Source organism: Anopheles arabiensis, chromosome 2 (genome assembly GCF_016920715.1).
Source record: "Anopheles arabiensis isolate DONGOLA chromosome 2, AaraD3, whole genome shotgun sequence".
In the NCBI taxonomy this organism is placed as follows: domain Eukaryota; kingdom Metazoa; phylum Arthropoda; class Insecta; order Diptera; family Culicidae; genus Anopheles; species Anopheles arabiensis.
In genome coordinates, this window is record NC_053517.1 from 43,752,106 (window position 1) to 43,776,257 (window position 24,152).

The window sequence follows — 24,152 nt, forward strand, 5'->3', positions numbered from 1 at the left end:
TGACTTGCGAATACTTGGTGCGATTGACCTGTATCTATATCGATACACACAATATTGGTTTCCTCCAATCCTGCAAGCATAGATCATGGAACATTTTCATATCATTAGGTTTGTTTATCATGTTTAATATAAATGCATTGTATTTTTGTTTGTTCTTGTGTGATGATTATTATAATAATATACAGGCGTATTCTATTTTGAGCTCAATTCGATTCGAGTCGAGAATATGAACTCCAAAATGAACTTTTCTATACAAATGAACACAAAAAAAATCATCAACTCGACGAGGAGACGACTCGATTATAAGAAAAGAATACGCCTGATAACTTCATAATTTTTGGCACATGTTTTAACGACTATTAGGTAACGAATTGAAAGGGTAATGACAGCTACACTGAAATATTCATCTTTTTCACTTCATTACAAGTATATTTCATATTCTTCTCAATTTCTCTAATGTGTCTACTGACTAACATTTTGACGTATGTCTGATATTAATTATTCAAATTTACCCACTCCATTTTCAGCTAAAGTATACCTATGCGGGTCTCGTTATAATTTGGAGATACGCGAAATTAGATTGTTTTTCCAGTCAACCAGTTTTGGTGATATGGGTAAGTATGCTTATGTTTTTTTGCACTACCTCAATATGAATCCTTTTTCATTCATATGGCTCCATTATTTGTGATGCTTAAGGTGAAATTCAATGCACAATTTGCTGTCTTACAGGCGACCCTGTTTTGCGTGAAGTTAATGTGATACGAGTAACAAGGCAAAGAAAAAAAATTAAATAAAGGTTGCCTGTGTAAAACATGCTTTAAAAAGACTAAATGAAGAGATGCAGCGACAAAAAAAAAATAACAAAAAAGAAAACAATGTTGTGTGTGAAGCAGATGTCACTGGCAGCTTTATACTTCAGTTCTTCACGGATCAAGCTTGATCAAATTGGTTTCATCTATAGCTCACGCAGGATGTTGAGTCTCGTTGACATTTCTTCACACTGTACAATTTTTTCCCGTTTATTGTTTTCCATAAATAACAAAACAGAATTTAAAAAAACAGGGCATATTCAGAATCGGCTTTACCACTTGATGTGACAGTAAACAAAACTTCTCGGATTGTTTAGTGCCATTGAAATGTTTGGCATTTACTTTTGAAATTACTTTTGAACATGTTATAAATAATTTGTGGTCTCGTGTATTTTTTTTTTTTTTTGTACGGATTGCATACTTTCTAGCAAATGTAGCATCCTGAAAAGGACGGGTTGAATTATGAATCTAGGTTTAGCTAGAAATTCATCGTTTAGTCAGGAATTCATCGAAATCAGTAGCACTACAGGTTGATCATATATCACAACTATCAAATTTGTAAGTTCTAACTTTTCGTGTGGACTGTTGTTACTAGTATCACTCAGCAGCAAGTATCACATCCTAATAAAGACATTAGTTTGACTACAAGCGCCTTAACTAAAAAATGAAGTTAAATTGTTTTGTTCTTTTACCATTAATATTGTTACCATCATGGGCTCTCACTTCCAGTCGATTCATAAAGGCAAAAACTTCCACTCACAGTAGGTCTTCCACGAAACATAAAAAATGCTCCGAAGCTCATCGTCGATTTGACCGAAGCAGCATCTTCGTATTGCAATCGCTTTTGTCCTCGTGATTGTTCGGATTCGTTCGTTTTATCGCCGACTCACGAGGGACCAAAGAGCGTTAGCAGGGAAGTCGTACATTGGATGAAAACAACTGAACGAGATATTGCAAGACCTCATCTATCCCAAGGCCAGCCATGCGTCAGTCAGCTCGTAAACGTTATCATTGTCGGACGGATTCGCGTCCTCGGTTTCCCGGGTACACCTACTCGATGGCACGTTTTTGTTGTGGTCGCGATACGGGTACATGCGAATGGTATGAGCATTTGTGTTATTGAAAGTGTTTTGAGAGTAAAGGTACGCCATGATGCTGAGTAATAAGAGAGTGTGTGCGTTTGAATGAGTGAAGTCAATCAGTTCTAATGAAGCAAACGTATTCCTGAGTGAAAGTGATGAAGTGTGCCAACGGCCATACCCTCTGCCCATGTTCATGAGCAAACATCTATTTACATTGATGAAGAGCTGCTTCTTCACTCATCCGCGTGGTTGGCTTTCGAAGGTCAAAAGGAACTCATTAGTACTAAAGGAACCACCAATCACTAATTAGTCCCGAAAAAACATCCCAAGGTTGGAAAATGGAAAAGAATATTGTAGCCCATGATCAACACGCTATATGTATAGAATCCAGTAGACATCTAGGAAAAAAAAACCCGGAACTCATATCATATTATATTGCCTATGCATATCACACCGTTATCACTAGGTCTGCTTCAGACTCAAAGTGCAAGAAACAACTTACGATGAGGGTTTCATAGAGGTCAGTGTTAAACGAGCACCGAGAAACGGTAGCAGATTTGATAGGCTACACAAACAGGGTGCCAACGGTGTCGTTATGTCTGGTGCAAAACCACAAAACTTCCTTAACGATGCATTTTTTAGCACTGGTTGAGGACAGTGACTTAGTAGGTATAGGTTGGCCAGACTAGTACTAGGTGTCTTGATCGCGTGCTATGCTAACATCTATTAGCCGGAGGCATTTTGTGGCGAGCTATCGTTATACTCTACAATTTGGTCATGGCTAGATTGCCATCTAAGTTTTGTCTTTAGCTAAGGCAGCTTCCGGCAGACACGTGAGTGGTTCGACATTTTCCCCATATGGAAGAGCAATGGAAGAGAGCATACGATTACATAGAACAGACTAGTTAAGAACTAGTAACTCAGTTCTAGTATTTTATGAGCGTGGTTTACTCCTCACTTCAAAATCCATTGCCTTTCTGATATGGTCATTGTGGATAGGTTGTAAGTCAAGAATCTAATGAGAGTATAATATTCAACCTCGATTCAGCAACTTTTCAAATGTATTATTTTAATTGTTTGTGTGCGATGCTGTTTTTTATGAACAGTTTTCTTTCAAAAGGAAGCGTTTTATTTTAAGCTATTGTAAGCATATTGGCGCAACAACATATGGCTTTTGTTGAAAACCATTTCCCTTTACCAACCGCAAATTTAGCTTTGTTTTTCTGTTCCGACAATAGTATACCGGAATAGTTTGAATAGCTTACCTAATTGAAAAAATACGTTGCTCATCTAATATGAATCACAATGCATTTTAGCTACTCTCAATTGATTTGTGGTAATTTCTGTGGTATTCATTCTGGGCGAATATTTCCAGGCTTACCTCATTTTATTTCTCTTGGGCGGAATGGGACAACTGAGGGTCTGTCAGGCGATTAATTATTATTATTTATTGAATTAAACGGGCAGTGTGGTCTAATTGAGTATTTCTAATGTGAGATTAACTCAAAAAGTCCGTTTTGCTACTTAACTAATTGTTACACAACTGAAAGACACATATTATTCTGGTGATTTTTTTTTTGATTATTTATGTTGCATCTCAATAGTATAGAAAGTCTGGGGTCATTTAATATTTAAAAAAACATCAAAACCTTAATGAATAGAAATGTTCAAAGACTGTGGAAAGATAGATAGCCGAAAAATCAACTTATTAAATTTGTATCACTGATATCTTCATGTGAAAAGAATGTTGACTTATCAGTTTCATAAAATGTTATTCCAGTATTTAAACCCCAAAATGAGTGAAACATCTACACTTACTCTTAAAATATAAGTTTCTCATCAATTGATATTGCATAGAGCAGTGAATTTGTTACAAACAAATGTTTTTTTGTGCAGATATTACTTTGATGGATATAGAAAGTGAAGATCCTAACTCGTGCTATTTATAGTCCGCGCAGAATGTGAAGTGTTTTCGTTTCTTGTTCTACACATATGTTATTCAACGGTATGCAGTTCTCACCTCTGTTTGAATAGTTTATGCAATTACAGCTCCCATCGGATACAGTTGCAACATCACCTCTGCATTGGACAACCGCATACTAGCGAGCGCATCATTCGTTCGCCCATGTCATCTCATTAGAACCATGCGAGTATTTGCTAGACTTTTCATAAAAATTAAACACACGCAAAACATTATCCGGTAAGTAGTAGTAAGCAAAATGACTGTTATGTGAAGAAGATTCATTCGTTAATTATATGGAAATTATATTTGTTTTGCCAAACTACCAACTACTGTTTTGTTACTAGATAAGCTATTATTAAACTGACTTTCTATTAACGTACCAACATCTCTACTGCTGTGTTTGCGTTCCAAAACAAAGTTTTTTTCACGCTTTTGACCATCCAATTTAGATTGAAATCAAACAAATATCATTATTTCTAATGATTAGGTATCAAAAATTCAAAATGGGGTTAAAAAAACTCTCATTTTAGTCCACTTTTAAATAATTGGAAAAAGTGAGTGCTGCGATCCTATGTAATTGAACGGCCCAAAGCCTTATGTTTTGATTGTACGATCCTTTTGTTAGTGGTTTGTTTATCATAGGCATGTGAAAGTAGGTTGCAGTTTGTTACTTATTTTCTAAAATACTATTGAACCAAAAACACACCAGTAATGGCACAAGAGGCTGGATCAGCCGTACCGGTGAATTCGTTCGACAAAAAACGTTCGTCACTCATGAGAAAACAGGGTTGTGCCATTAGGTTGGGCATAACAAAACCTAGACGGTTTTCAAGTTTTTGATCTAGAGGTCTATGCAATGAGCGAAAATGACCGTCGTGGCGAACGTTCCAGGGAACGAACGAGTTCACCCGTACGGCTGAATATCTCTGTAAGCTGACGGTCCCTTAAAGATTCACTTTAGAGATATTTCACTGTGATTCGGGTGATTTGAGAGCAGAAATTAGTTTAATAAAAAATCGGGTTTTTTATCCATTAATAATCATGTATTTTCCTAACACAAAAATACATAATATTTTAAAAAAATGAATGCTCTATCTACTCTAGACACACATAACATGAATATTGGGATTTAATCCACTTAAAACATATGAAATACGTTGGCTGTTCTCTTAAGTGTGCATCTGTTGCCAAATTACAGTCGCCAACTCAAACTACTTAAAAACATTGCCCGTCATGGGTTTAAGTCTTATATGAACCGTCCCCCCGTAGTAAGGATTGACTATCTGCCTGCTTGGAAATAAATTAAGTCTCGAAAGCCTGTCTGTAAAGGCCAGCTTGTCCACGTAGGACGTTACGCCAAATAGATGAAGAAGAAGAAGAATATTATTATAACGGTACGTTTTTTTACTGTTTACACTTTTGTTTTATATTTACATAATTGCTGGCACTTTCTTCGATACAATACTCAAGGTTGCATTTTTCACCGAATATATCTAAGATGTCAATTCAAATATATTTTTCATCGATAAAGCTCGCAATCGATGATGAGAGACTGTAAACTTTTTGGAAATGACACAGCTATTTTCACCATTTCATCTCAAACGTTAACTGCTCATCAGTAAATTATTTATCTGAAAATTTTGTTATTTCCGATTTTATATTGACGTGTCATAAAAACATTTTATAAAAAAATACAAAAAGATGTAAAGTAACCTATATTATAGGATGAGTTTTTCCTCTCGCCGAAAATTGGGACAATAGTGCCATGTTAAGCAAATGGGCATGTAACTTACATGCAGAAATTTGGTACAATTAAATTTTGCATTTTAATTATATCTTTCAACATTTAAATGATTGTCAGTTTTTTTATGCATAAATTCTTTCTTTTTTTTAAGACTTTTTTCAAAGGGTGTTTTGCACTGTGTAACGTGTTTCTATTCATTTGCATTAGGCAATCTATTGACATTATATCTTTATATTTTGTATAGTATTCTTTTTTCATTAATCCGCCTCCTTTCATTCGTGTGCGATCTCGTGGTACAGTAATTAACTCGTAAGCCTTAATAAAATGCTCGTTCTGGATTCAAACCTCATATGAACCGTCTGATGTGCCATGGCATTGATTGCTAAGTGTCATATTCGTTTTTGTGATCTCATTTGCAGCAAATACAACAAACATAGTAATACGGAATACGGCTCCCCTAACGAATCCCCAGTTCTCTTCAAATACCCAATAATAGACTATCCTACTATCCTATCTATATACTCCAATTAAACCAATCTCTCAAGTTCCTGTTCAAGAAATCTCAACATGTAAAGCAATATTTTGTTTTGTTATTTGTTATAGGTCATATTAACTTTTAATTGCTTTTATTTACCTTAGACATATTTTTTAAAGGGCATTCAGTTTTCTGAAATGCCCAAACGTACACTGGTGTATCCCATTAAATACAACTCCTCTTTAATTTTTGCAACAAATTTTTTTGAAGTTTTCATTGTTTATTCAAGAGCTCCAGCGCATACAACATACCTTTTTGTTGTTTTTTTTCACATCATGCACTGCTCTAATTCTTGTTTAGATCCCTAGTTTAATGGATCCGAGATTACTTTTTTCCGGCTTGTTAGTCATTTAGGGTAGATGGTATCGTGCACGCTGCAAATTAATTACATCAAAATGGTCACGGTATCATGGACGGGCGCGTGATCCGTCCTATAGTTAATGCCAAGATTCGTTGGTCCTTGAGTTAGGGACAACACACCGGGACATGACCTTTATTTACAATGGGTACTTTCGGGAAAACTCGCGTTTATACCCGCTATCATCCTTTCCATCATCCTGTTTTCCTTTATGCCTATTGGTGGTTGAAAAACCGAAAAAGCTATTAGAAAGATTTAAGAGTTTTTCCGCAAGGGAGGAAAAAGTAGCAAGAATCTCTTGAGTGATTAATGTTAAACTGATTGGCGTAATTCCGCTAATCTTAAACGGACGTTCAAATCGATTTAACTTCGTCATATGACCGCATATTATAAATCATAAGTCTTGTTAGTATCAACTGTTTGAACAAAATAATAACTACGTTCAAACAGGTTTAAATGTTCATGTATGATAACTAAATATAACATATTATTTAGTTCATTAACGGGAACTAGTGGTCAATTCGATAGACGCGTTTGCTCCTAGGATGACGCATTGGATTAAAATCTCCAGTGGACCGTTCCCCCGCATCAAATATGGATCATACCCGAACGTATGATACTAAAAAGTCTTGGAAACCTGTACGATCGCAAAGAAAATAGACGGATAAGTTGTTTCATTATAGCCCATATAAAGTGTTTGAGTGTTACAATATAAATACCAACATGAAACAATTGTTAAATTCATAGTTATATCAGTACATACAATGTTCCTGATTGTATGATGCTAAAGTTAGCGATTCATGTCAAAGCGACAATGCAATCTGAGGCATATACTTAAAGTGATAAAATACTTTTAAATGTTAAAAAAGGAACCTATCTTTGATTTCCGGATACGGCCAACCATTTCTTCCTAACTGTGGAATTGGGATCATGAAAATGAAGCTAACAAAGACGTTGAAATAAGAAATACTACAAATGATAGGAAACAAATTTGTACGATCTTCAAGTTGGATTTTATTCGGATTCAGTTGCATGTACATTGATAAAGCTCTAAAAATGAGTAAAGCTATGATTTAACAGTGATCCAGTCAACAGTGAATAAGAAAGCTAACTTCATTGCCATATCAAATAGCTCATCCGATCCGCTGGTCGGCATGATTTTCTTGATGTTTGATCTACTGTTACAACACGTATATCTAAACCTAAACCCTACGTTCATCACGTAACGCTATCACCATCAACAGCTCTTGATACACTTAATGTTCCAGTCAAGTCCTCCTGAACCGAAGGACCTTCACACCCTATTCTGTGTTTTGCTCGTTGGACCACATTTATTTTTATATTATCGTTAGTTTTCCCGTGAATCACAACCGTTATCCTCTCACTCGACATTCTTCACAGAAACTAAGCCGCTCTCAATCTCAAACACTCTCGCATCAAACGAAATTCGTTTCACCGCACGTCAGCCATACCAGTACCATCATAAACTTGTTGGCTATTGTTTTGCTCTTTTTTAGAGCTTTTCTGTTCAGATAAAGTATGGACCAATCATCATCGCACATACATAATCTAATGTTGTGCTGTTCATTCCATACTGGCAAGTTTTGAGGTTTTTCTTTTTCACTATGGGTTTGGCCGGATGATTCATGCAAGTGGACTGGATATCTTAGATAACTTTTCATACGTTTCGTACGGCTTCTTTATGATATACCATTTGCGCACCTATCTTTTGTTTCGACTTTTTTCTAAGTCTCGTAATATCGATTTAGTAAGCTTTTTTATTATTTGTTAGTGTATATTAAGCGACAAATTTTTGCAAAAGACAGCTTTTATCGGTTAATTTAATCTTTTATTAAATAGAGAGCAGCGGGCGTGTAGGCTTTTTTTCGAAATATTATAATTCGTATTAAAGAAATTTATAATCAGCTATTTAGGTGTCATAGCGATTTAAGTATTAGATCAATGGGTAACCTTATGCAAAAGTTATTCACATACATCTCATGCCAAACAACAAAAATAATAAAAATGTAATCCCGAAAGAAAAAAAAGCTTCTTTCCGGTTGTCTAACAATTTTCCCCTCTCATTCGACATAAACGACGTGTTGGAAGCTTACCGCATCATTCTACATAGCAGTTTGGTAAAATTTGTTTGGTAACTGGATCGTTCGGATTGAACACGTTCTGTCGGAGCTCAGGTGTTAAACGTATAAGTTTTGGTTATGGCGCTCGCCGTAAAAAGGATCGTGTATAAATCTTTCTATGCAAATTTCGTGTTTTGATTGATTATATATTCTTTTGATCTTTTTCTTACGCTGTTTCAATCGAACCTATTTAAAATTAGTGCCACAAATGAGATTGAGTTCCTTTGCCCTCCATATTATTTTATTTGCAAACAATTTTACTTAATCTTTTTCCAATAACTCTTTTTTGTTGTAATTACACTCAATATATGATGGGCTTAAACGCATGACGGGAATTTTATTGAGTCGTACGAGTTGACGACTGCGGTCTCAGGGATTTCAAAGAAAATCTGGATAGGAGGGTTAATCTTGTACTATAATAATTATCAATCATTGTGTTATTTCATTTCATTTCATTTCACTTCAGCTCAGCTGTAAGCAATGTGCAACACGATAGTTTTTTACAAATGTCCCTTTTGCAATTAACGTCGTGTGTAAAAAATAATTAGTTGTTAAGAAAAATCACATTATGTCACTTAATTTATAGTAGAGTAGTAAAGTGTGTTGACGCTAAATTTTCGTCTTAATAACTGGTGCATTACTGGTGCAGACTTCTTTATGTTGTTTTGTGGCTATAGGCACTGTCAACCGATATCATTTCATTAGCTACTTGCAAATAAATTTCCATAACTTCGATAAAAAGTAGTTTGCGGTCTGTATTGCTATTCTATGTAGCATTTTGATGCATTTTGATGCTCAAACATGTTTTACATTGCACATTTAATTCATGATTTTCGTCATAGTTAAAGAGGGCATTACTCAAATGAAGTCACGTATAAAACTACGAGTTTTTTTTTATCAAAACATTTTATTTATCGATCCGTAGTAGGTAAAGGTAGAACGCAAAGAAAAATATTCAGTGCTAGTCAAGCTACGTTTTTTCTCCTGGCATAACTTGTTTAGTGACACGCGTTTGTATTGTGTTGTTAAGTACTCGAATGGGATCGAATTTCGGTTCATTTAAGTGAATGTGAGTGAACCGAGTCATTGTTTAGCAAAAAAGCAATACCTGTACAGTCTATAAATCGGTACACTACTCGAAAATCGGTAACAGTACAGATTAATCCGTTGGTCTGATCACATTAAAAATGAAGCCAATATTGACAATCTATCCTCTATATCAATCAATCTCCAATATAAAATCGACTATTTCTTGTCTTGTCTCAAAATTTGCGAACGTTGGAAAGTTCTTTTGCTCATTTTTTTGCGATTTTTTCAAATCCTCATGAATGTTTGAACTCATTTTCATAATTTTTATTTTTTCATTTTGATGTATAAAAAAAGAACCATAGCGTTTTTTTCTTGTGAATTAGTTAATTCATTTTTTTCTCGTGAGCTTAATAAACCGTACTGTTTTGGTTCATTTGGTGATGATGATGATAGGTCCCTTCTCATAACCCAACACAGGTTTGAGAAGGACGATACTTTGTCCCCCACTTAAGCGTATGTATCACCACTTAAGCGTGCGCGTGTCTCGAACCCATGTTGACTCATTCATTTACATTTACTTTATTTTTTTTTCTTTAAGCTAAACAATATTCTATCATCATCATTCAGTGCATAATGGCAAGTGCAGACAGCTACTTCAACATCATACTTATAAGCTATCAATGGCTTTAATATGTCATCAAGATATCGATTTTACCCCTATAAAAATAGGGACATTTTCACTCTGTTTTAATCAAAATACTAGAAAAATTCAATTAAAAATTGCATCTCAAGGTGCCAATTATTGTTAAAGTGTTCCTATCAATTCACCATAGCTGTACCAATTGTGGCTGTATGCCAAAGCTCGTGGATACTGACACCAAAATTATTTTGTGACATTGTTTTAACTTAAGTCAAGTAATAATACGTTGACTGCAACAATATAAGTAATAAATACGTAAAATTTTCAAATATCCGCTTTCTATCACTGGTTGTATTCATAACTACGCTCAATCAATCGCACAATTGATGGGAGGATAATCCCTAAAAAAATAATTTCTTATACATTTCTGATTACATCTCTACCGTAGATCGTACATCGTTGGACACACTTCATATCACCTGACAATGCTTCATATCGACAGAACCCAATCCAGATCCTGGAAGCTATACCGAATCCAGCTACCGTTTCATATTTTGCGAAAAACCTGCCATGAAGTACTCAATGACTATGGCAACCTATGGGCGTGTCTAGTGTTATTGTTGTGATATTAATATTGTAAATACATTACAAATGATAAAAAAATCCTTTGCTTCCATTAAGAATTGTTTTGCAAGAATTACTATCATAATTTTTATTATTTTAGAATAACATTACTACGGTCGTATGTTCAATCTGCATCGACAGATTTTATTTTCTTGTTTGCAACAGAATTTATCGCTTCATGTACAATGCTATGTAAAAAAAGAATTCGATTTAAATAATTTGTAAAACGTATTCTTCAACGTGGAGCTAATTATTCCGCCTATTTATAGATTTAATCATGGCAAATGTATCCATCATTGCAACCATTGATAAACTGTTCCAAATGTCAAGCTTGTGCAATCGAATTCGCATCATTGGACATGAACTAGGGGGGAAGTCCGTGGAGGCAACATAACTACCATCATGAATGCCATGTATGGTATGGTAGGAATGAAACAAACGTTGAATAAAGAAACGTGGCCAAATTGAGAGAAACGCAAATGCGATTGTATTGAATGGCTAATGAGCAGTAGGAAATAAAATGCTTTTGCCGGAAATTCGAGCAAGGAGGAAATGTTTCAGAAGTGGCCCGAATTGTTTCCTTCCGCATTGCTACGTTCAACGCAAACGTAGTATACATATTTTAATAATGGGTTCTAGTCAGCTTTTTTATATGGAGTTTGACAGTTGGAGGCTGAAACCATGTCAACACTCCATACAAATTCACACACAAAACACTAACCTGCGATTTAACCAATGACGGGCATGTTATTAAGTCGTTTGAATGAATTTTATTTTTGAAAGCACATTTAAAACTTTTTTGAATTGCGCGATAAAGTTTGCCAAATTCCTAATAAGAATTGTAATGTCAGTCCTAGCCTGACTAGCGTACTTTTTTGTCTTGATAGTTTTTGTACATGTGATTGAGATAATTTTGTGAATAAGACTAAAGGCACAAAGAGAGTGATTTGTTATGCCAACAGCACAAACAACGTAAGGATGAAGGGATCAAACGCGTTAAGAAAATTTGGAAAAATAAATGAAGGTAATTAAGTAAAAAAAAAGGTTCTGAAGCACTAATGTACAGTCACGAGGCAATGAATCAAAACATCATCATTCACACTAAGTGTCAACGAACAAAGCAAAACAAAACAAAAAGCAAAAAAAAGGGAAGTGGGCACTGAAGGGGATAAAAGAGATTTATCTTGTTGCTCAACGGTTGCCTTTGTATGTCACAACGGTTTCCAGCATCGATCCCTTAGGATACTTTTTAGGGGTACTAGTACTCCTTTTCTCTCAAATGATTTTATTTTTTATAACTTCATAGTTAAAGGGTAGTTTTTTGTCAACCAAGCCGACTGATCACTAGATGCGTTGTTACGCCTTTTTTGTGTGATGGCGTGTTCCTGAATTTGGGCTTGTATTTTGATGTTGAACAATGGGATGGTTTTCTTTAAAACCTGTGGTCAACTTAACCCGCGAAACATAAAAGTGATAAAACTTGAATGTTAAAGTTATACGTCATACTTCAAGCATTGCAATTTATGACAATTCTTAAAAAAATAAAATTGTAGTGTAGATAAATATGGACATTATATATTTGTGTTGCGTTTCAATAAATCTTTCAGATGCGCTAAGAAAACAAAATTTCGATGTTTTTATTGAAGCTCTTCCTGCGGATTTTAAAACATCGTAAATATAAACACAGAAAAACCTAAGACTGTCATCGTAACATTGCAATAACCCAACAATCTTTAGAAATGATTTATAAATAAATCTCTTTACTTGTTTTGTTAACGTACGCTTGTTAAAAGTAAGCTGAGAATAAAATAAATAATAATAATATAATATTTACTCCACAGGAAGGAGCCCTTAGATCAGATATGTCCAACTGGAGGCTCGCAGATCACATGTAGGTTCTGAGGGCTATAAACAAACATATAATCTCTCAATATGCTGATATTAAGTTGAACTGGAATAATCAGGTGGATATACCACCGTACTACACACGTCTCAAACTTTTAGGACTAGAGATGCTTAAAAAACGTAGAGACTTACAAGTAAGCTTCATTGAAGGGTTAGTTCTAGGAACAATTCATACACCATCGCTTCTTCATAAATTATGCTTTTGCGTTCCTAGTTTAGCATCGCGGCAATCTTGAATATTATATTAATCGAATATATCGAACACATAATATGGTGCAAATGACTCCAGGAGCATCATGACCAACACTCAGAATTAATCGGAACCTAACCGTGACAACATTTAGAAACATTTTAAAGACATTATTGGTAGAATATGCTCTCTTTTACGAGTATTTTTTTAATTTAAAAAAACAGCAGTACTGTACAATAGTATTCATGAAGCAATAAAATGCCATGTTATATTTCTCGAATTTCAGAAACTCGGATGAAATTTATCACTTCCTGCTTGTCATGACTACGCTTTCTGCTTGTCATGAGTAAATTTTCACGCATGCTAGCAACGTAAAGATGCTCTAGGCGAGTAATTTATGACTCCTTTTTTCACTAAAGAATTCGTACTGTAAAAGATGCTACAAAGGAATGAAACTACTTCAACATAATCCGTAGCTTAGGGCAGGGTGAACTAGGAAAGATCAAGTACGTGCTAATGGCGCTAAACTAGCGTAAGGTAAAATAATGGTAAAAAACGTAGCAAAACACCTTTAAAACCAACTACTTCATCGTCCAAGCCAGCACGCTTGCCAATCATATTGCAGACAAATGATAAAATATAATTGTGCTTTGGAGGTCAGCTGGTATTACTTTGGACATTTTTCATCATTAAGATTACCATGATTTCGAAATGTCTTCGCCATCATGTTTTAAATCCTGATTATTAGCTTTCTTTTGACACCATAACAACATTTAAATTTAATTGAAGACTTGAAATGGTGAAATACAGGGTTGCCCACGATTTATTGATTGATTCCTATTAATTTTAGTTCGTTCCCATATTTTTTTGGTGCGTTCCCACGATTTTTGGCCGTTTCCCAGAATTTTTTGTTCCAATTGTATTGTTATCCAATCGGGAAATACCAATAGATTATGGGAACGAACCAAAAATCTATGGGATACGATCAAAAAATCGTGAGAACGAACCAAAAAATTATGGGAACTGACCAATAAACCCTGTAAAAAGAAAGTAAACTTGTTCAGAAACAATAATATTTCCTTTATTACTTCATCATTTTTCTAAAAGAGTTTTTCATATCATACAAAAATTCCATAACTGAATAATTTCTCTGAGTTATTTTTCATCTTCATGTGCACTTGAATCTGAGCAGTTTCAGTCTACAGCAGGGAAAAATCTTAAAATACCAGCTGATCAGCAACTGGGATTATTTCATTTTACATTCTATATTTTTATATCTATATTCTATATTCATTTCATAGATGCTTACACCAAGTTTGTAATATGAAAAGATAATCAGAAATAGTATCCATGCAGTACACAAAAGATGGGTATGCTACATAACGTAAAGCTTTGCAAAAAATTACAGAAAACAAGCAGTCTGAACTTGTAAATCTTTGAACGGGTAAATTGCGAACAACTTGGGTAAAGCTGAGTTTAATCTTACTCGTCGATTGTGTCTATTGAATTGAAGAATCAGTCCATTTTTAATGTCCTGACAATTGAATAAATAAAAGCCTTTGCAGGTTTTAACAAAATAATTTTCAATTTCAACAACATCTGCATTGCTTGCGAGATGTATTACTTGCACGAACAGCTGTCAAAGATTGTATTTGAATCACAATGAAATCACTTGGTCCACATGAATTTCAACATGTTGCAACCTAGATTGAGTTTGACAGTTCTTTGTGATGTGTTGAAAATCATGTATAAGAACTGAAATTTTATTATCATGCCAATACAATTTGTGGCAGCTGTTCTCGGAGGTGGTGTATAATGATGCACACTTTCGAAAGTGGATTGGGAAACCCTGTATTACATTTTTAATAATTCATACAGGGTTTTTCAAGTCATTTAGCAATGTGTGCTGCATATTTTATCGATCACGAAATTTACTTTGACTCCTTACTTTGACGTACGAGTTGCGATGTTAAAATCGAAGCAATCCGAAACAGTGTTGAATACAGTAATAACATAATTTTAAGTACTTTAACAGATAATGTGTTGTTTCACGATATATTGCATGCTTCAGGTTCTGCCTCGCATCAGTTCCCAGATAAAACCTCGTGCTTTCGAACACCCGTATGCTCCCATCTTCGGAATCTGCTCTTGGCGCTGCTTAAACATTAAGATTCAGTTTCCTTACTGTTCCATTTTATGCTCCACATGAACCGGTAAAACTCTTCTTCTGTTTGAGATTTCTTTGGTAAAACAGTGCAATTGGTACCAATTTGTTTGTAGTAAACTGTATGAAAATAATGCAACGCGCAACACACAGCAACAAGCTGTTACTATCCTTGGCTGCCGAGCGTGTGAATTGTTTACCGTTATTCCCATGAGATATTACGAAACAAGCGAATACTTCATTACAATAATGTTTGCCCGCCGGAATGAAAATAGAATCAGCGCAGTGTGTGGCTAACAGTCACATACATGGATTTGCTGTGTTGAGGGAATTTTCCAGGGTATTTCTCGGCTTAGCTTTATTCAGCCTTCATCCGCTTCTGGCGATATGACGCTGTAGTTGATAGCACCAAGCAAAGGCAGCTGCAATAGTGAAATCACGAACAACAAAACAACTTTTTGCCTATCTCTCACCAACTCCCTTCAATTTTATGTCTCCACCGAATTTACGATCTTTTTTCATTAACCCATTCCAACATCCTGGTAGTCCCATGGCTGCAATGAGCTTTACGCCTGCAATGAGCCTGACGTTGGAGGGTTCGTTGAATATATGCTATTAACAGTTGGTTGGTTCACATTTTCGTTCGCACTTACGCACATGCAGGGGCTTTGGCGTTACCATACTCAACCACAGGAGGTTCATGGTACTTGATAAACCCGTACACAAGCTGAAAGTCACGGGTAAAAGCAAACAGCAACAGATGATGATTTTATTTCCCGCGCACGCAACACAACTGTTGGTGGAGGCAAATTTGGCTGCTATCCAGTAGCGACCCTGTGCAATGTATATGGTCGACTCCTGATGGTTTACACACTTCGTGGACAGATTTTTGACACAAACCGAGCAAAGCGTCACAGTTGAGTGTACGGTAAGGTTGGCACGAAGACAAGCAACGAAACAAAATATTTTAACGTTTCCTCTTCATCACGCGTGAAAGCGTAGGGCTATGTACTTGAATCAAAAAACAGAAACCAAAAAGGCATATCCCGTTGTATTCTCTCGATATTTGCACAGTGAGAAATTAAATAAAAGGTATTTGAAATAAGAGGTACCGTTGTAAAAAGGGCACGTAAAAAACAGCTTTTGAGCTGAGGTGGGTGGGGGGTGTTTTTCGGGATTGAATGAAAATAATAAATACTAAAAATATTAAAATATTACAACATTAAATAATAATAAAATACAATTAATGCCACTAATAATGGATTCCTCTACCGTGCAGGCTTTATCAAACGGTTCGTAATTTTTGTTGTTTTTGCTATTTTTGCTTCTTTAATGTCACACCCATTTTGGCAAAAATCGCTACGTTGGCTCCTAAATGGTAGTGTACAAAAACATTAACGACCGTTTGCACCAACGTGCAATCTGAACCTTACAGTAACGTAATTTAAATAATGCAGTACAAATTGGTCGATCCATAGTTGAATAATGTTGTAGACACTGTATAGTTAAAAAAATACGGTCTTGCGTCAACTAAATTTTTAAAGAGGTCGTTTATCCTGCGCATGGTGTATTTATATTTTCTCTTCCCGCGATAGCCGTTCTGCCATCACGTTACACAGCGAAGCTTTGCCCTTATCTCATTCTTCGAAAATTTGAAGAGAACCTTGACAACTGAGGAGTCAAACGTATCGCCTATCATTTACGTGATTGTTTTTGTTTTCGTGTGCCATTAAAAGGGCAAGCGGGTTGTCAGCACAGTTACTTCAACATTCACCATATTATTGCATCTCTAATACCTCGCTGACGTGAACTACCTGCATACGAGATCTTGGTGCTCTGCTAGATTGTAAGCTCAAGTTTCATGAACATCTTAAAAGTGTTATATCCAGGAGTATCCAGGCATTAGCACTCATAATGTGTAAAGAGTTTCACGATTATATGTGCCTAAAAGTCGTATACTGCGCCATCGTTTGGTCCATCTTACAATATTGTTTTGTAGTATGGTGCCCCTTTGCAGCCCGCTCAATCAATCGCCTGGAAAGTATTCAACGAAAGTTTACTAGATACGCTTTACGGCTCCTTACTACCAACGGTGCCTGTTGCTTGGTTTGGAGACGCTTAATGTCAGGAGAAAAAACATGCAACCCTCTGCAGCTTATTGTTTAATTGTTGAATTGTTTATTGTATTGGCCAAACAAGCGGCCTTATCACTGAATTAAAACTATAACTTAAATAACTATCACAAAGAGCAGGTTAAACGCAGTGTACAATATCAAGACGGATCAACAGAATCTCGTAGGTTGGTGCCAGTCAAATCAAATATAACGCTGATTAAATTTACGGGCAATCGCAGTCATAGGGTCGTTCTTGCTGTATGTACGTCTTGTAAGGTCAGTTCTTATTAGTCTGTAGTTACTGAACACTCTCGGAGGGACATTTATATTGACTCTAGCCAGTAGTTCTGGCGAGCCAGTAGTTATGTGTCGTGAGTTAAATGTTGTGAGTGACCTGTTTGATTTTAACATTTCTACGTCAGTGTTCAAAGATCGACTATGTCAGCGTTTCCATTCTGATAGTTTATAAGTATACATATTAGTTAAGCTATTTGTGTAGACCCGTGAAGGTCCGACAATTCATCATATAATTAAATAATAACATTGGTGGCTTTGTATTTCCGTGCAATGCTTTCCACATCCTTCCATGAATACTTTAAATCTAAATATTTTTGGAAAAAGTTAAATCTAGGAAAAAAACTAACATCACGCGCTTGTACATTTTTATTACAGAAATATAAACAAAGCTTCTCAAACCGGACACAGCATGGTAGCCCAAACCTCACTAACGCTAATGAATTGCGATTCTACAATAATCTACTCTAATTGAAAACACCTGGTCGAATACTCTCCAAATTAACCATTCCGATAGCTACCAGTTCTTGGTTATCTATTAAGAGAACTTAGCGAATAGAAAAAAGCAATCAAAAACCAAATATCAAAAACTAAAAGCGAAAACACGTAGTAATGCTCCAATTTCTTGGACAACTCATTCGCTCAAAGCCACGCAAGCGGCTACTTTACGTTTTCCCCATTGGGCCTCTATCTTTCTCAGTCAGTGCCAACAGACGCGTAGCTTGTCAGCTTCTGACGTTTACAGTATCGTTGTAGTCATACCTGCCTTTAGGGAAACTGGGAAAAGAAGGCTGTTTCCTCAAACGTACAAACGAAAGTGGATAAGTGAGCTCGTTATGCCGTTACGCTCCAGTCTAGTTCTTACGGAAGCCCGTCATTTGCAGTAAAACGGTACTTTGCATCTGTACGGTCAAATTTATTCAACTAATTATCACATCATTTTTCCATTATCTACTACACACGTTTTACTTCTCTGAAACGTTCCTTTTCAACGTTGGCGTAGAAGTTTACCGAGAGTCGTGAGTTTAAAATGGTCTCCGCTGGAGATAATATAATGACAATGTAATTGGTGTGTGAGAAAACGAATTTGTTGTTTTAGTGCCACATGAGGTACAGACTTTTTTTAAAGAAGATCACAATTTGAAACATAAAGTGATGTGACCATGGACATCCTAAGAAACATATCCTTTTACATTTATTACATATCTGACTAATGATTTATTATTATAGACTAATGACACTCTCACTCCAAACGTCACTGTGACTGGTCGAAGATTCTCTGCGCTCCGACTATTTTCAATATTATTCCGAGAAAACCTGTATCTTTGCTGAACTTGTTGCTGGTGTAGGTGACTTCATTGCCTGGTTTTGTTTAACAACTGGATTATTCACCGTCAATCACCTGGAAACGTTTTCCGGCCCACAATCATTACGTCGCTTCAACATCACAATCAATCGCTCATCCACAAAGCAATGGCTGGTATTTGTTCCGCCTGCGCTAACGACATCGTAGCTGCTGATCGCATTGTGAAATGCCAGGGTTGGTGCAACTCTGAGTTTCACTTCTCATGCAGCGGACTTTCTGAGGAACTTTCCGCTACTATAGAGTCCTGTGCACAACTTTTTTGGGCTTGTAAAGCCTGTGTAAAGTTTCACAAGGATCCGCGTACGGCCGTGTTGAGGTCATCCACCCCGTACACTCACACTTCTGTCGACCTACTGTCCAGCATAGCCGACCTTAAAGCGGGCCTCCGTAGTGAGCTGTCACAGCATACCACAGCTATTAAGTTAGAGCTTCTGGAAGTTTTAAAGGCGGAGATCCGTTCCTGCTTGCGATCGACGCATGCCGCCACCGATTTACCGTCTCAACGGCCCATTCATCACAATTCAGCGCCTAAATTGTTTAATTCAGTGGTCAAAAATATCCCCGGTACTATTACACCCACACTACAACAGTATCCATCATTAGCCGCTTCTCTTAGTGTGAGTGCGAACGAACCGTCATCCTTCACCAATATGCCACCAGTTTACAACCCGCAAACACCACTACTCAGAGGATCGGGATCGCCGCTCGATTCTGACACACTAGACACCATCCCACACACCGATACGCGAATGTGGCTATTCTTTACGCGTTTCTCCCCATCGGTTACCACTGAGCAGATTTCTCTCATGGTACAAGTACGGCTAGCACTCGATAAGCGGGATGTGTTTGTACACCGTTTGACGAAGCTTGGTGCCGACACTAGTACACTCTCATTTATCTCATTTAAGGTGGGCATACCAGCCACTTTACGCAACAAGGCTCTCTCACCTAACACATGGCCCTCTGCTCTTACCTACCGAGAGTTCCGTGACTATCGGACCAATAATTATAACACTAATACCTGTGCAACAACTGAAACAAATTCGATGCTCGATCAAAACGTTACTCCCGCTACCGACACTTATCATAATCCTCTCTCACATTCTGGAGGGAGTGCCGCGATGCCAACTACTACAACAGATACGCTCGCACAGCCCGTTACGATTTCCTCACCTGCCATGACCACTACAGACGCAGCTTTGTTTACAAACGAACCACATCTTGACCTTAATGAGCGAATGCTTGTTACTACCACACCTACTAGGTCACCTCCCGAATGCTTAGCCGCTCCTAAAAAACGACCGAAGCGAAACGCTAAACGGACTGATGAATCTGCTGACGCTGGCCCGTCGGATGAATAGCAATCTTGCACCGCATCCGGCGATGCACCTCGTTCAGCTCATCCCAGTCTCTCTATCTACTACCAAAATGTACGTGGTCTACGAACGAAAACTACAAATCTTCGCCTGGCGCTATCAGAATCAGAATATGATTTTATCATTCTTACCGAGACTTGGCTTACTCAGTCAATACCTTCTTCGCTCCTCACTGACGATCATTATCATATCTACAGGTGCGATAGGAATCTTTCCAACAGTGCCCTCTCACGCGGTGGGGGTGTTTTAATTGCAAGTTCCTCTTCAATACCGACATGTGAAATCGCATCGCCTAATACCATACTGGAACAACTTTGGATCAAAACATTGCTGCCAGGTGTCTCTGTTTACATCGGCGTTGTTTACATTCCGCCTAGTCATGCGAATGACCCCGCAGTGATGAACGCTTTACATGATAGTGTACGTGAAATTTCAAGCCGCATCAAAGAGAGCGATTTATTATACGTCTTCGGAGATTTCAATAAACCTGATATCAGATGGGAGCTGACTAATACATCAGAAGCCACCGATTGCTCTCCATGTTATTCTGTCATGCATTATGCGCCTTTATGCAATTCCGTGGCTAATACCGATTTCGTTGATGGGTTGCATAGTACCGGATTATTTCAGTTGAGTGGTATTGCAAATCAATCTGGGCGTCAATTGGATCTGGTCTTCGCAAACCTTGCCGCAACCAATATTTTGTGCGACTCAATCACACCTCTGCACTCTGTGAATGGTACTTCGGCTCTAGAGAACTTCCTCCCATACGTAACACACTGTAGTATTCCACTTCTCAGTGAGGACTTTCATCATCCTTCATTGGATATGATGATTTATTATCCCGTACAACTATCCCACACCACCAACAGTCACACTCGCAGTACAGTCAATAGAAATTTCTTCAAAACGAATGTGGAACGTATGAATGCCCTTATTGTGTCGTTTGACCGTAATTTTGACTGCTCCAACTTTTCCACTATCGACGAAGCCACCGATTGCTTTAGCGTTTTTATGCGCTCAGCGATTAATTCCTGCGTTCCTGTTGCTCAACGAAAGCCTGGCCCCGATTGGTCTAATGCATCTTTAAGACGGTTGAAAAATAAAATCAAAAGCCTACGCGGATTACAGTAGAACGAGATCATCGCTGCATAGGAGAATTTTTTTCGATGCACTGAACAATTATCGTCGACATAATCGTGTGCTCTACCGCTCCTTCATTCGCCGTACTGAAAGGCAGCTATTTTCCAAGCCGACACGGTTCTGGAGCTTCTGGAACAAACGGCGCAATATAAGAAGTATCCCTCCGTCAATGAGCTACAATGGCCAAACTAGTATCGATACATCCGATATTTGCAACACTCTCGCCAATCGTTTCGCTGATGCATTCACCCTTCCTGTTCACAATCCTAACACACTAGCAGAGGCCACCCGCAATACTCCATCGGATGCTATCGATTTTATTATACCCACAATTGACGAAGCATTAATTGCGCGCACACTCAACGATATAAAACCATCTACATCATCTGGACCTGACAATATTCCCGCATACATATTGAAGCACTGCCGTCAATCACTCGCACCCATTCTTGCCAAAATATTTAATGATTCCCTTATGCGTGGCACGTATCCTGAGTCCTGGAAACACGCGCGAATGATTCCTATCCATAAAAAAGGCAGTCGACTTCATGCTAGTAATTATCGTGGCATTGTATCCCTATGCGCTTGTGCAAAGGTGTTTGAGCTCATTCTATACAATCCGCTACTCACAGCAGTTCAAAACTATATGAGCCCTAGTCAGCATGGATTTCTCCCAAGGAGATCTTCCACCACAAATCTTGCTGAATTTGTTGGCTACTGCTTCGACAACATGGATCGTGGTACTCAAGTTGATGCAGTATATATCGACTTCAGGGCTGCGTTCGATAGTATTTCTCATGATATTCTACTTTCGAAGCTAAAAAAACTCGGTTTCCTCGACTGGCACATCACCTGGCTGCGTTCATATTTAACTGGTCGTTCGTACTACATAAGTATAGGATCTCATCGTTCTCACTCTTTCACCAGCTCCTCCGGTGTGCCTCAAGGGAGTAATTTGGGACCGCTACTCTTCCTCATCTATATAAATGATCTATCTTTCGTTTTACCGCCAGGCCAACACCTAATGTACGCCGACGATGTAAAAATATTCGCTCCAGTTAGAAACGACAGTGACTGTGTACGCCTTCAAACGATCCTTGAGAATCTGGATAGCTGGTGCAGCAGAAACGCTCTCCAAGTGTGTGCTGATAAATGCCAGTGTATATCATTTAGCAGAGCCCGTCACCCCATCACGTTTACATACACTATGCTCAACACGGCTTTGGCTCGCACGACATGTATCCGTGATCTGGGGGTGCTACTCGATCAGAAGATGTCATTTCGCCCTCACATTGATAGCGTTGTTGCGAAGGGAAATCAGCTACTTGGTTTAATTACGCGGACCTGTAGCGAGTTTACCGATCCCATGTGCGTCAAGTCGATCTTCTGTGCCATCGTAAGGTCGTGCCTGGAGTACTGCTGTCCGATCTGGTGCCCGCTTGGCGTTGGTGACATCAATCGCCTCGAAGCCATTCAACGGAGACTCACCAGGTACGCGGTTCGACTCCTTCCATGGCAATCCCACCACGCTCGGCCCACCTACCATCAGCGGTGTCTGCTTCTCGGACTCGAACCACTCTGCTCTCGACGTAAAAACGCCCAATGCCTTTTCATATTTCGGCTCCTTAACGGAGAGATCGATTCCCCGGCATTACTAGCCAGCATCAATTTGTTCGCTCCCTGTCGGATTCTTAGATCCAACTTCCATCTCCGTGTACCGCGTACCCGCAACAACCATAGCCAGGGACACCCTATTATACGTATGTCCCTCGAGTTCAATGAAGTGTTAGATTTGTTCGATTTTAGTATGTCTACTTCCACGTTCAAGGAGAAATTGCGTCTACGTCACATGTAATGTTTGCTTATAACTAGATGTTTATTTATATGCTCCTTAATTTAATTATAAGGTTGCCGATTAGACACGATGGTCCGTCGGTTTATATATGAAATAAATAAATAAATAAATAAATAAATTATGAGTGTACTATGTCACCTAAAATGAATGTCTTTTAAATATAATAACGTTAGAGTTAAGCGAGTTTTAGCTATAATATACTTTTCGTTTACACATTTTCGTTTCTTCTTCATTTGCTTGCAATTGGTGATTTTATCCCCTACATAGAATATAAGGTATGATTCCGACTGAAGAGTGAATTTTCTTATTTAAATTAAAAGTTGTTAGTCTACACAAGCCACAAGCCGGTCTCGTAGTACAGTCGTCAACTCGTACGACTTAACAACGTGTCCGTCATCGTTTCAAACCCCAAATAGACCGTGCGTCCATACGTAGGACTGATTATCCTGCTATGGGGGGGGGGGGGGTAAAATCGTAAAGTCACTGAAAGCCAAGCCCATAAGTGTTACAGGCAGGCCTTGACCGACAACGGCTGTTGAGCCAACAGAAGTAGAAGACGAAGTCTACACAAGAGCTTGCTAAAGCTATGTGCTGTTTAAACCTATTCTAACCACATAGAAATGGTATGAACGTGTGATCAGGAATGTCCTTCTGATCCTTAGTCAAAGGAATCCATTTTTTATTGACATTATTGTTGATTTGTGTTTTCAATATGTCAGCCATGGTGATACTTTCATAAGGACTCCTTAGACCTTGCGTGAAATGAAATTTATTTTCAAATGAATTAAAAAACTGAAACAGCTAGTCCGGATCGAGTCAA

At 37.7% G+C, this 24,152-nt stretch overlaps 1 protein-coding gene across 5 annotated transcripts in view; it reads left to right on the forward strand.

The window, feature by feature from the left end:
• The first annotated feature begins 1,801 nt into the window (after positions 1-1,801).
• Positions 1,802-24,152, forward strand: part of LOC120895678 (leucine-rich repeat-containing protein 15-like) — a 32,110-nt gene continuing 9,759 nt past the window's right edge. Inside the window, exons 1-2 of one of the 5 annotated variants that reach the window (XM_040299221.1) lie at positions 1,802-1,951; positions 3,749-4,091. The gene's annotated coding sequence lies outside the window, so the exon portion shown is untranslated. The remainder of the gene's footprint in view (positions 1,952-3,748; positions 4,092-24,152) is intronic. The other 4 variants (XM_040299222.1, XM_040299223.1, XM_040299224.1 and 1 more) reach the window with 4 other exon arrangements.